Genomic DNA, 12,144 nt, shown 5'->3' on the forward strand with positions numbered 1-12,144 from the left:
GACAACACTTCTCTTGTACAATGCACGCTGGAAAGAGAGGGGAATCAGTTTGTTATACAAGAAGCTCAAAGAAGTGAAGATTGCAGGGATGCAGGAAACAGGGATGTAAGAGCCATCATTGGTAAATTACAGAGTCTTGCCTTCTACCAAAGATATTAGTCTTTTTAAAACCTCTGCTTATCCCAAAACAGTTATTAGCATCGCCCAAGTGAGCTGACATTTTGATCATTTCAAACCATAGCCAAAATAGAAACATATTATTTTGGAATGAAAGCCTTCATTTTCTATCTCTGAAATCTCATTAGCTCATGCCAAACAAGGATTAAAATCCAATCGAAACACACCCATACACAGCGAGTGGGAGCAGTGGCAGGGAACATGAGCCATTATGGATCAATATTACAGTCATGCTTTATGCAACATGACTCATATTAAAGAAAGCCACTGATAATTGAATTATTTTAATTATCTGCTCTGCACGCTTAGACGCCTTATGCTGAATTCATTCCCACCCCAAACGTCCCATTTCACTATTCAGCCTCCAGTTAATTTAATGGTCTCTAAACAGGTTGGAAGGAATTGTTCCCATGTGAATGGAAGTAGCGGTGCAAGAGGACATAAGGCCATGGAGGAGTGATACCGCATAATTGATTTTGCTGTGATTCCTTTTCTTCTCAAGAGCTTGTGACCTTTACAATAGTCTGTCGCCTATCTCATTGACAAATAGTGTGTGAGATCAGGGAGCACTGATGGGAAAGAGGATCCATTTCAGGCACATATTAGCCTCTTATGTCAGCCTGATGAGACTGAATTGTCAACTTGTCACTCTTTAATGCATCATCAGTTATTCTGCATGAAGCTAACTAATGAAAGCTATCATTAGTTACAGCACTGAATAAAAGAAACACGGCAAAGAGAACAAAAGCACAAAAAACCAAAAATGATAAAACAATTTAATAGAATATTTTCCGTTTCCAAGCAAAGCTTTGACATCTTTAAGTTGAAAAGGCAATTTTGGGTGTAGCCACCATGATGTCACACATTGGTTTCTGGACTTTTAAAGCCCCAAAGGTATATTTGGACCAGAGGGTGGAGTCTGAAGGATAAAGTTTTGACAGACAATCTTGTGAATAACCAAGTTCACCCAACGATTCAGAAGCTCATAGAATTACTTTTAGCAGCAATAAGCTAAAGTAATCATTTTCTGTAGGTATGTATTAATCTTCTAATAATAATAATAATAAATTTTATTTATGAGCGCCTTTCAAGTCACCCAAGGACACTTTACAATAGGATAAAACACTTAGTAAAACAATGGCAGAATAAGAACAATAAAATAAAAGCACAAGATAAAATTAACAAACAGTGGATTCACAGTGAATATGCAGATTTGAACAGATGAGTTTTGAGTTGGGATTTAAACTGTGGGAGAGAACCAATGTTTCTTATTTCTGGGGGCAGAGAATTAAACAGCCGGGGAGCAGAGCAGCTGAAAGCTCTGCTTCCCATGGTGGTGAGGCGGAAGGAAGGTACAGCAAGCTGGATAGAAGAAGAAGAACGAAGTGAACGGGCAGAACAGGTGGTGGTTAATAGGTCAGAAAGGTAAGGAGGAGCGAGGTTATGAATGGCCTTGAAGGTGAGCAGAAGAAGTTTGAAAATTATCCGGAATTTCACAGGGAGCCAGTGAAGTTCCTGAAGAACAGGGGTGATGTGCTGGTAGGAGGGGGTTCTGGTGATAATGCGAGCAGCAGAGTTCTGAACCAGTTGAAGTTGAGGGATTTTTGGGGGAGACCATGCAAAAGAGAATTGCAGTAGTCAATATGGGAGGTAACAAGACTATGGACAAGAATGGACGTAGACTGGGTGGAAAGAGAAGGACGCAATCTGTTAATGTTACGTAGATGGAAGTAGGCAGAACGGGTGAGATTATTGATGTGAGATTTATAGGAAAGTGAACTGTCTAGGATGACACCAAGGCTCTTAACCTGAGGAGATCTTCTGCATTGTTATGGATAAACTTTGGTGCATTCGTCTTTACAACGTCAGTTCAGTTCATCGAGGTTTCATTTATGCACAGCTCTCTGAAGGTCGATGCTTTTCAGTCAGTTTGACTCTGACTGGATCATTGTGACACCTTGACTCTTTTTTCGGCTATTCTGTTGTAAATGTTTTTGGTGTGTTTGGGCATACACTGGTAAACTACAGTTCATGCCTGACTCCTTCAACTCCTGTGGCTGCAGAATAAACCCAAATTATCACCCATGCTTGTTTTTCACCAGACATGGTGCTGTGCAAACATCTCCACTTTGGTCTTGTCTGTCCAAAGGACACCATTCCAAAGGTCCTGTGATTTGTTCAGATGCAACTTTACAAACGTAAGTTATGCTACCATACCAAGAGGCCTGTCCTGGCACTTCCAAACAAGCCATATTTGTTCATCCTTTTTCTCATTGCACTGTCACGAGATTGCTGTGGAGTCTGAGGTGTAGTTCTTGGGGTCTTTTGCAATTTCTCTAAGCATTGCATGGTCTGACCTTGGGGTGAATGTTCTGAGATGCCCCCTTCTGGGAAGATGATGGCCGTTTGTCAAACAAGCTGCTAAAATATCTTCTTGCTGATAACCAATTAATTAAGTGATTGACCTGGCTGCAACTTACCGTACGTGGAACATTTTCCCAGGACTGCAAAGAGTCCTTTATGTCCATTGAAATGATCCAAAGGTACCAAAACCATGAATGTTATAAAGAGTGGTTTTCTCAGTTAGTGGAAGTGAGGCCTTGAAGACAGTCTGCCCCAGGGCAGCTGTGGCCTCCACCAGTGTGTGAATGGGTGGATGACTGGGTGTGTAAAGTGCTTTGGGGTCCCTAGGGGGGACTAGTAAAAGCGCTATACAAATACAGGCCATTTACCATTTACCATTTACAGTGACAGCTGCCATCTGTTTATAAAAGTAGCCATGCCCTAACTTTAAACTTGAAAATTATTCCTAACAACCAAAACTGTCTTTTGTACCAGGCTGGAAACATGTCAGTTTCAGAGCTGAAGTTAAACTTTTTAGTACGGGGGTCTATGAGCATTGTCTTTCTTTTGGAGCTTACCTCAAGTGGCCACTGGGGGAACTGCAAGTTTTAACACGTAACACTGGCCGTTTAGTTTTTAGCCCAGCAGGTTCCCAATTGGTGTTTGATAAAATTGCCACTTGCTTGGCTCTGACTTCCAGTGAATAAACCTTTAAGGAATAGCATTCTCATTTAAATATGCCTGTTTGTTCCCTCTGTGAGACTCTTCTCTTGAAAAACAAAAGGGGCAGAGGTGCCCTAGCAGTAACAAGAGCAGCTGTTTGCAGAGTGATTACCACACTAAACACTAAATTGCAAGAAAATAGCCCAGAAAAGCCATTTTAACAGCACTCCTATGCTGTAGAAATGCTAAATGCTGACATGTAAGTATTGTAATTTCAAGGAGGCAACATCTCAGAATTTGTCCTTTCTCACATGCAGCAGATAACTGGAGATTGTTCTCATCTGTTGCTACTGAAAGGCAAGGATGCTTCTCTAATAGATTTCACAAGCCACAGGATAAACTGTTGTTAGCTATGAATTCACTTTACCTGGCTATTCTCACACACATACTAAGTGTACTTTAATATATGATTTGACCAAAGGTGGGAAACAGAAAAGTACAAATACTTTGTTACTGCACTTAAGTGGATTTTTTCAGGTATCTGTACTTTAAGTATTTATTTTTCTGACAACATTTTACTTTTGCTCCCTGCATTTTAACCCAAATGTCTCCACTCTAAGCTCCTTTAGTTTTCAGAACAGGCTTAGTACTTTAGGTTTAATGTATTTGAGGCAATACATAAAAGACAATGTTATTGGTGTATCCATCACTGGGGCTTTTTATAGCACTACATTCAGGGGTTAAAGTGGGCCGGGTCAATCTGTAAGGACGTTTTTGGTGCAGATGCCCAAAAGTTGTGATCAAGAGAGTTCAACATTTACCAAGCGCTGCAGAAGGGGAGCGAGTGTACAGGGAGTATTTTTTTTTTTAGTTTTTTGTGTGGCAGATAATTTTAAATGCAACGTTTCTGTCACCTCAACAAATATCAGCAAATATACAAACTCTTTGTGTGCAGTTTGCCACATAGTGTCTCTGCTAGCTAGAGATACAGACGCTGTATTTTCAGGGGAGAGAAAAGAATGAGCGATAACACTCAGCGATGGAGAAAAATATAAGAAGGACAGGACAGGAGGGGGAAAAAAAGTTCATACAAAAGTAAGGATGTTTGATAAAATGGAAAGTTTACATGTAATGCCCTTATTTTTTAAATGAATATTAGATCTGAATATGACGTGAAGTCATGTTTTTGATATTGTGAAACATCCTGCATAACCATCAGAGTTACTGTATACGTTTATGAAAATATTTGAATTTGAATTTATTTATTTATTTAAAAGGGACAGTGCAGTTTAACATAGTTCAAGTGCAAGACATGAAACTGATGTGCCGCACATAGGTTTATAGCTACTGCTAATTTTCAACAATTGTCCCTTGTTGGGCTTACAATCTAAATAGATACATTTTACATTAAAACATACATTTTCATAAAACCAAATTACATCATAAATACAATTAGTTACTCGACAATAATTTTAAATAAAATTAAAATCATTAGTTAAAATGACTACATCTTTAGTATAAGTTGAGCGCAGAATAAACAGGTTCGCTTTTTGTACTAAGATGAAATTACAATCAGAGCTGAGTTGGACTGGTGCCCAGTGGCTGAGGTGTCCATAGCCACAATTGGGTTACATCCAGTTTAGTGCAGATGAATTTGCATTTTAACTGATGATGCTTAGATTCAGTCACTGAATTCAACCTTTATACCAACCAAATACTGTATTAGATATAGAGAGACAGTATTAACACTATGATGCCAGTGTAGTGAATGGAAATCAGCCAAGACAGCCTGTGCAACTTCTGCTTACATGTTGTTGAACTCAGTTGTGTAAATCCATAAAGATCAGCAAACCTCAAAGTATCAGCATAGATCAGCTGATTGCAGCCTGCACACAAAGGAAATGTATTGAAGCCCTCCATAGAAATTATTGTTTGATACAAAATTATTAACAAAGCAGGAACTCCAGCAACACTTGAGGGAAGATGAACAACTTTAATAATAGACCAACGCATTTCGGCTTGTGGCCTTCATCAGGGTCATAGTAAAACATTGTAAAAATTGCTTAAATACAAGACAGGAAACAGAAAAAAATTTCAAATTAACCAGTCAAAACTTCATAGACAGGTCAGCTGACATATAATAGGTAGGTATTGGTTAATTGGCTAAGTCACGCCCAAGTAAATACCGGACTAAATCATTACTGATGAGGAGGAGGGGGGGTGACATAACCCCCATATGTCTGAAAATAACACATGCATGAAATGCATAAGGATGATGCTATAAATATACACACAGGTTTAAAAAAAGGGGGGGGGGGTCTTTAATGGTAAAAGCACGTTTGAATTAGAATACAAGATTACATCATCACATGGGAACACATTTGTTAAAAGATCCTTATTTATGTCTCTAAAATGTAATTGATACGAAATTATTATCCCAATTTAAAATTACAAATCTCAACTGTAAGCTAGCACTAGATAAAAGGCATAAATAAGGTTATGAGGATTCATTGTCTAGAAAACACAACAAAATTTTATAAAACTGTTTTTAAACCATCCAATAACATAAAATACATTTTAACAAAATGTTCAATCATGGCTGCATTTTAAGAGGTGGTTCTACTATTCAAGGATATGTGATCTCCTCAGGCGGGTTTTTTTGAGCCTCAGGGCCCCGATTGATGAAGCACTGTTGCTCCTGGTCGCTCTGGGACAGCCTGGGGGTGCCTATCAGGTGATGTCAAGCTATGAGAGAGCCCACATAGCCTTCAGAGCACCATAACATAGTACCAGGCCATGATAAACTTTTAAGGATAAAATTTGTAAAGCACTGACAGACTGTGTGCGCTGCAAAGATGTGATTCCATCTCCCACGTCTTGGTAAAAGTCTGGAGCTGGTTTGTCAGTTACATGTCAGCTGCAATCTGCTTCCCTCCTCAAAGTACATCAGAGCAAGACAGCTGTTCAGGAATACATATCACATCAACTACCAGCCCTCACTCCCACTGAGCCTTTCTGTGCACACATTTCAAGAGTTTTGCTAACGGAGCTGCGTGCAATGGTATTTTTCACCACTATAACTGACTGTTGATGTCTAAGAGCTGCCCAGTGTAATGACAGTCATTACCGAAGACCATGGGGGAACTTGACAAGGGCAGCTGGGAATATAAATGCTTCTACTGGCTGTTGTACAAAACAATTTACATAAATTTCACTTGCACATAATGGCTCATAAGCGTGGAGATCTTTGTAGGACACAGGAACAGTGAATGCAAAGCAGAAACAACTTTCAGAAATAACTTTGGAACTGGAATTATAAAATAAATGTTTCTTGTTCAAGCCACTTTAGGATTGTTCATGCAAGAGCTCACAGGAGACCGATTAAAACTGTCAAAGCGTCAAAGAAAATTAGCCCAGGAGTCCCAAGAGTCATCATCCAAAAGAAGTTCATTTTTCACTGTGCAAATTTGTCTCCAGTTAAACTCATTAATTAGGCTTGCACTATCAATTTTATAGTCACCAGTCCAATCTGAGACTTGACAAATCTCCCCATAACAAATGTATATGTCACATTTAGAAGAAGAAATAGAACTTGGGAGTTTTCTGCTAATGCTACTGCTGAGTAGCTAGCTTGATTAGCAAGGTGTATCCAAAATGTAAGTGATTTTGAAAGGGGGCTAAATTGGACTTGTGACCCACAGGTTTAAAACCAAATGCACATTGTAGCAATAATGAACACTTACTTTCAATCAAAAACTTAACAAGATCAAATAGCAGCCACTGTGTCCTTGATTCCACATGACTTTAAGCCTTAATCTTTTTCTTCTTTTGGCTGCTCCTTTATGGGGACACCACAGCAAATCATTAGCCTCCATCTCAGCCTTTTATATCATCATCATCCACTGTTACATCAACCTTCTGCATGTCCTCATTTAGTACTTTCATCATTATTCTTTGTGGTCGTGCACCATCTGTGCCTTTAGATGGTTAATCCCAGCTATTTAAACTCATCTGCCTTCACTATCTCTACTCCTTGCCTCTTCAGTGTTACACGTCTCCTTCTAATCCACACGTGCATTTTTCTTACTTCTATTGACTTTCTCTCCAGTGCATCCCTGTGCTCTCCAGGCTCTCTTCTGCCTGCCCCCCTGCTTGCAGATGTAAGCATCTGCAAGCATCAAAGTCCTCAGAGCTCACTTCAGTTGTTAGTACATTTCCATCTCTAACCTGCTCTCCCTAACCTGCTGCACATCCTTTCTAGTAATATCTCTCTGATGTGGAAATTTATGACATTTTCTCCTTCTTTAGTGTCCAGTCTCTCATGCAACTCACTATAGGCCATTTAATGTCCTATAGCAGCGGTCCCCAACCCCCAGGCCACAGACCGGTACCTCGGTACCTTTCCGTAGCGCAAAAAAGGTTGGACCGCTGTCCTATAGTGTATCCATGTTTAAAGTCCCTACTCCCATCTCCACACTCCAGGGCTCAGCCAATCTGGTATGGAAATCCCCCCGTGCCTGGGTTAAATTAAATTCATTTCAATTCTACATTATATCAGTTTATTTCAGGATATTTATTTCTGCTGTAAACTTTTGTATTTTATCTTGGGAATCTATGGAAAGTTTTGGAGCGAGCCTAAAGTGACCATTTGAGGGAATGCAGTTATTGACACCTCCACATTATTTACTGAATGTAGTTTTCATTTCCAAAATATGTTGATGTGTCCAGTTCTCATTGAAATCAAATCTATATTATAGTGGCTATGTAGATGGAGGAGGGTTCTCCACAACAAAGGTCAAGTTTGATTCAGTGAAGATAAACTATTGTTGTGGGTTCTGCTGAAGTGTCCTTGAGTGCAATATTGAGCTTCTATCTGCTTGATATAGGTCATCATGGATAAGAGCGGATGAAGTGCTCTTACAGTAATTGCTTCATTATTATATTTGTCCATACAGTACACCTCCAGAGACGTTTACTGCCTGGCACATCACTCTGAGGTCATTTATCACAAATCCTGACAGAAAAATAAAAAAAAAAAACTTGAAAGTGACATTTTCACATACTTATGGAGCATTTTTCTTTCCTACCTGACTAGTAGGTGTTTAACTTTAGCTCACCAAGGAGCCTCACAAACTGTTTTTGCTCCTGTGTTACTTGTAAAACAGTAAATTCTAGATACATTTTGTAGAGAAGGAGCCATTAATATTACAAAACTTTCAGCTCCCATTTATTTGGCGGTTTTAAAATGATAAGTCATCTTGATGTGATTAAATGATGAAGGTCATTAAAAGTCTGCCCACTGCTTCTTCTGCAGACTCAGTGTGAAACACTAATGAAACAACTTTTTCCTTCAGCTTATTGATCTGTTGACTTCTGCAGGAATAAAGCTTTAACATAGAGTATTACCAGAAACCTGCATCCTTTTCTTCTGGGGAAAAAAGTGTATAATGTATCAGTAATTCTTAACCCTTTTTCAGAGCATGATCCCCTTTAGTCAAGTCAAGTCATCTTTATTTATATAGCACATTTAAAAGACATCAAGTGTCGGCCAAAGTGCTGAACAGAAGGATAATATAATAAAAGAATTAAAATAGAAAGATTTTAAAAAGAATTGTAAGACATGTAAGAGTATATAGCATATAATGTACATGCAAATATGCACATACATTTAGGGATGAAAATATTTTGTAACAATTAGTCTTTGAACTCTAAGACGCGCTCTATACTGAATTTAACTTTCCTTTAAAAAAGGAAGAAGAAGACAAGTTTTCTCACTCTCACTTTAAAGTGAATGTCACCTTGAGATTGTCAGACATGCTACTGGGGAATCATCACTGAGAGATTGGTATGCTGTATCAGTTTCTCTATTTTGCTTGCATTCTCCATAGTGTCCCATTTTAATGTGTTTAATAGTTATCACGTTTTAATCCACTAATTGCCCTGTCTTTTGTTTTTTGAGGGTTTTTTCCAAAGGAGCTGACCAAAACTAGCTACAATTATTATAATTTCAGTGCATGTCTGATCTCCCTTACCTCCTAATCAGTATTCAAAAGCACTGAGCACACAAACAACCCACTCGCTCTGCTGCCAAAGCAGGGTGAGGATAAACTGTTGGCCCACAGCTGCTGGCTCCTTGTTGCTGGTTCACCAGTATAGAGATGACCCTTAGCCCACCATGGTGCAGCCATGCTGAAGAATTATTTCTACCCGCTCAGCATCCACAGTGTTCTCTACCTTGTCTGAAGACAACAGTTGGCTAGCTTTGTTAGATAACAGCCACAAAGGACCACTCCAACACTTTGCTGCCGTACAAAAATGAAACAAAGCCAAACTGTTACACAACCACAAAGGGAAAAAGGGATTAAGCTGTGCATACTAACATTTTTGATGTTCTTCTATTCTCACAGGTGTAAGCGGATGATTGCTGCTCTAAATGAATGTTAGCTGTTGAAAGCGTTTCCTTCCCAGAACATTTTCTGAGTTGTTCTGTTTAACAGTTGTCAGTTACTGTTCAGTAACTTTTAATTTTTTTTCTTGTTTGTTGTCAGAAATCATTTTTTATCTCTCGAGATAATGTGATAAGTCTTGTTAGGTGTCTTTTCACATATTCCATTGCCTCCACTTCCATGCCGTGATCTTGCTGGAAGTAGAGGCCCAGTTCTGAAATGTTGACAATCCCACCAGCATGGATGATGACGTAGATGTAGTTGTTTCTGGTTCTGTAAGCTGTCCTATGCAAACACACAAGGAATTGGTGGTTTTCAATTAGGTAAAATTAATTTCCATTGCATTTACTAATAGTCTGCAAACCAATCTGCCCCCAAATCAAACCATTTGTCAGATAGTGTGTTTTCCTTGTGCCATCAAAACAGCTCTGAACAGTCAGGACATGGACAGACCTCTACAGATGTCCTGCGGTGCCTAGCATTGGAAAAATATAGACCCTTTAGATGTAGAGGAGGGAAACCTCAGAAGATTTACATTTTTTTCAACAAATCTACACAAGGACAAGGATGTACACAGGTCAAGGCAAACTGCCAAGGGTGACACAACTGGTTATTAGGCTTTGGGGACAATTACCTTTTCACAAAGGTTTGGATAGCTTTTTTCCCCCTTACTAAATGATATAATCATTTAAAAGCTGCACTTTGTATCTATGTGAGTCATCTGTGTCTAATATTAAAATCTATTTGATGATTTGAAACATGTCAAAAATACAAAAAAAAAAAAAAAGGAATCAGGATGGAGGCAAATACTTAGTAACTGAATGTGACAGCACTTTTTATAAAGAGTAGCAAGTGCCTAGGATTAGAAAGAAAGCATTATATTGATTGTACCATATTCTCTTTTGCAAAAAAGTAAATCATGCTATTAATGAATCCTGTCTGAATTTAGTGCACCTCATCTGAAAGAGACATCTGCATACCACTTGAAAAAACAGAGTGTCTGTGCTCTCTGGACATGATAAAAACATTTAACAAGTTAACTCTCGACGATGAACTCATGTTGGCATAATGTGCGCTTACAGTGATTCATCCTTCACAAAGTCATGAATTCCCTCCTCGTGGGTGTTTATGTTTCATAAACACGTTCTGTATCGGTGCCCTGTTGTATGCAACCGTGTCGCATGGGTCATCCATTGCTTTTGCTCGAGGCCCTACTATCTCTAGTCTGGCTAGATGAAGAGTCCTGATAAGGCAGATAAGTTATCTAATGATAACTAGAGCCTCCTACGTATCGCCTGAGAGCCCCCACACACCTCAATTATGTAAAACCTTGGTAGGAAAGCACGTGGGCCTTTTAAAATCTCCAAATGTGTCCGTGTCCACCCATTTTAATATAATCCACAACCATTTAACTGTTATTTTAATAATCACTGGGTCTAATCCTCTATATTGTGAAATGGTGTCTTAATGTGGGTGCTATGGTAAAAAACAGTCTGCAACATCTGACAGACAGAGGCTGCATGGCTATTGAAACCATAGCAACACCAGTCAAACTGGGGCTTCGCTAGTCGCACTTAGAAAACATCAGACGTATTTTGGAAATCACAGGGGGCCCATGCCTACATGTTTGGCGCCTGCAGGCCCACAGTCTTCTGACTTTTCGTCCTCCACCATCAGCCCTTTTTGTTAATATCCCCGGCTTCACCATTTCTCTTCTTCCTCATCCTTCCTCTCTGTTTTGCTGTCCCTATAATCTCTGTCCATCTTTCTCCCTCCCTCCTCTCTCACAGGGCCCTGATTTATCCATCCCTGTCTCCTTGCCTTTCCGCCTTCATCTATCTGTCCATCTCGCTCTCCCTTCTGTGTTCATTTTTTACCTGCCTTGGCTGAAATGTGCTTGGTCATTTTGTGTCTTTTTCACTGTCTCCTGTTCCCTTATCTTGTTTAATAACCTTGTGCCAAAATGTTATGTGTCTGAGATGCTGCCAGAAACCCAGATGACCTAACTTGACTTGCCCCAGCTTTTCTGTCCTTAACCTATCTTTCTCCTTATGTCCTTATATCTCTTCGGTCCCTCTTTATTAAGTCCCCCCTCATCTTTAAAATGCCCTCTTCGCCTGCTTTGTTCATCTTCCCTCTTTTATCTCACCATTATGTCTGTATTCACCCCACTTTGCCTCAATATCCTTTATCTGTCTTTTCTACTGACTCCTTACTCTCTCACACTGTCCTTACGCTTCCCTGTTCTTAACTGTCTGGATTCCTCTGTCCCTCACAGTCTTTCTCTTTCCGTCCTCACCCCCATCTATCCACCTGTAGCAGTACGTTCAGCTCAGTGTTCCTGGGATCCATCATGTCGAGCTCGCTGTGGGAGAGGACGTTTGCACCGCACCCCAGCAGGAGCTCGGCCACCTCCCTGTGGCCGTGCGGAGCCTCCCAGTGCAGTGCCGTCGTTTTCGGCACGTCTTCGGTGTTGATGCTCTGACGCTGTTCTGTACAGAGGCCCTCTGGTGGT

This window comes from Neolamprologus brichardi, chromosome 11 (genome assembly GCF_056152115.1).
Source record: "Neolamprologus brichardi isolate AB-2024 chromosome 11, ASM5615211v1, whole genome shotgun sequence".
Classification (NCBI taxonomy): Eukaryota; Metazoa; Chordata; class Actinopteri; order Cichliformes; family Cichlidae; genus Neolamprologus; species Neolamprologus brichardi.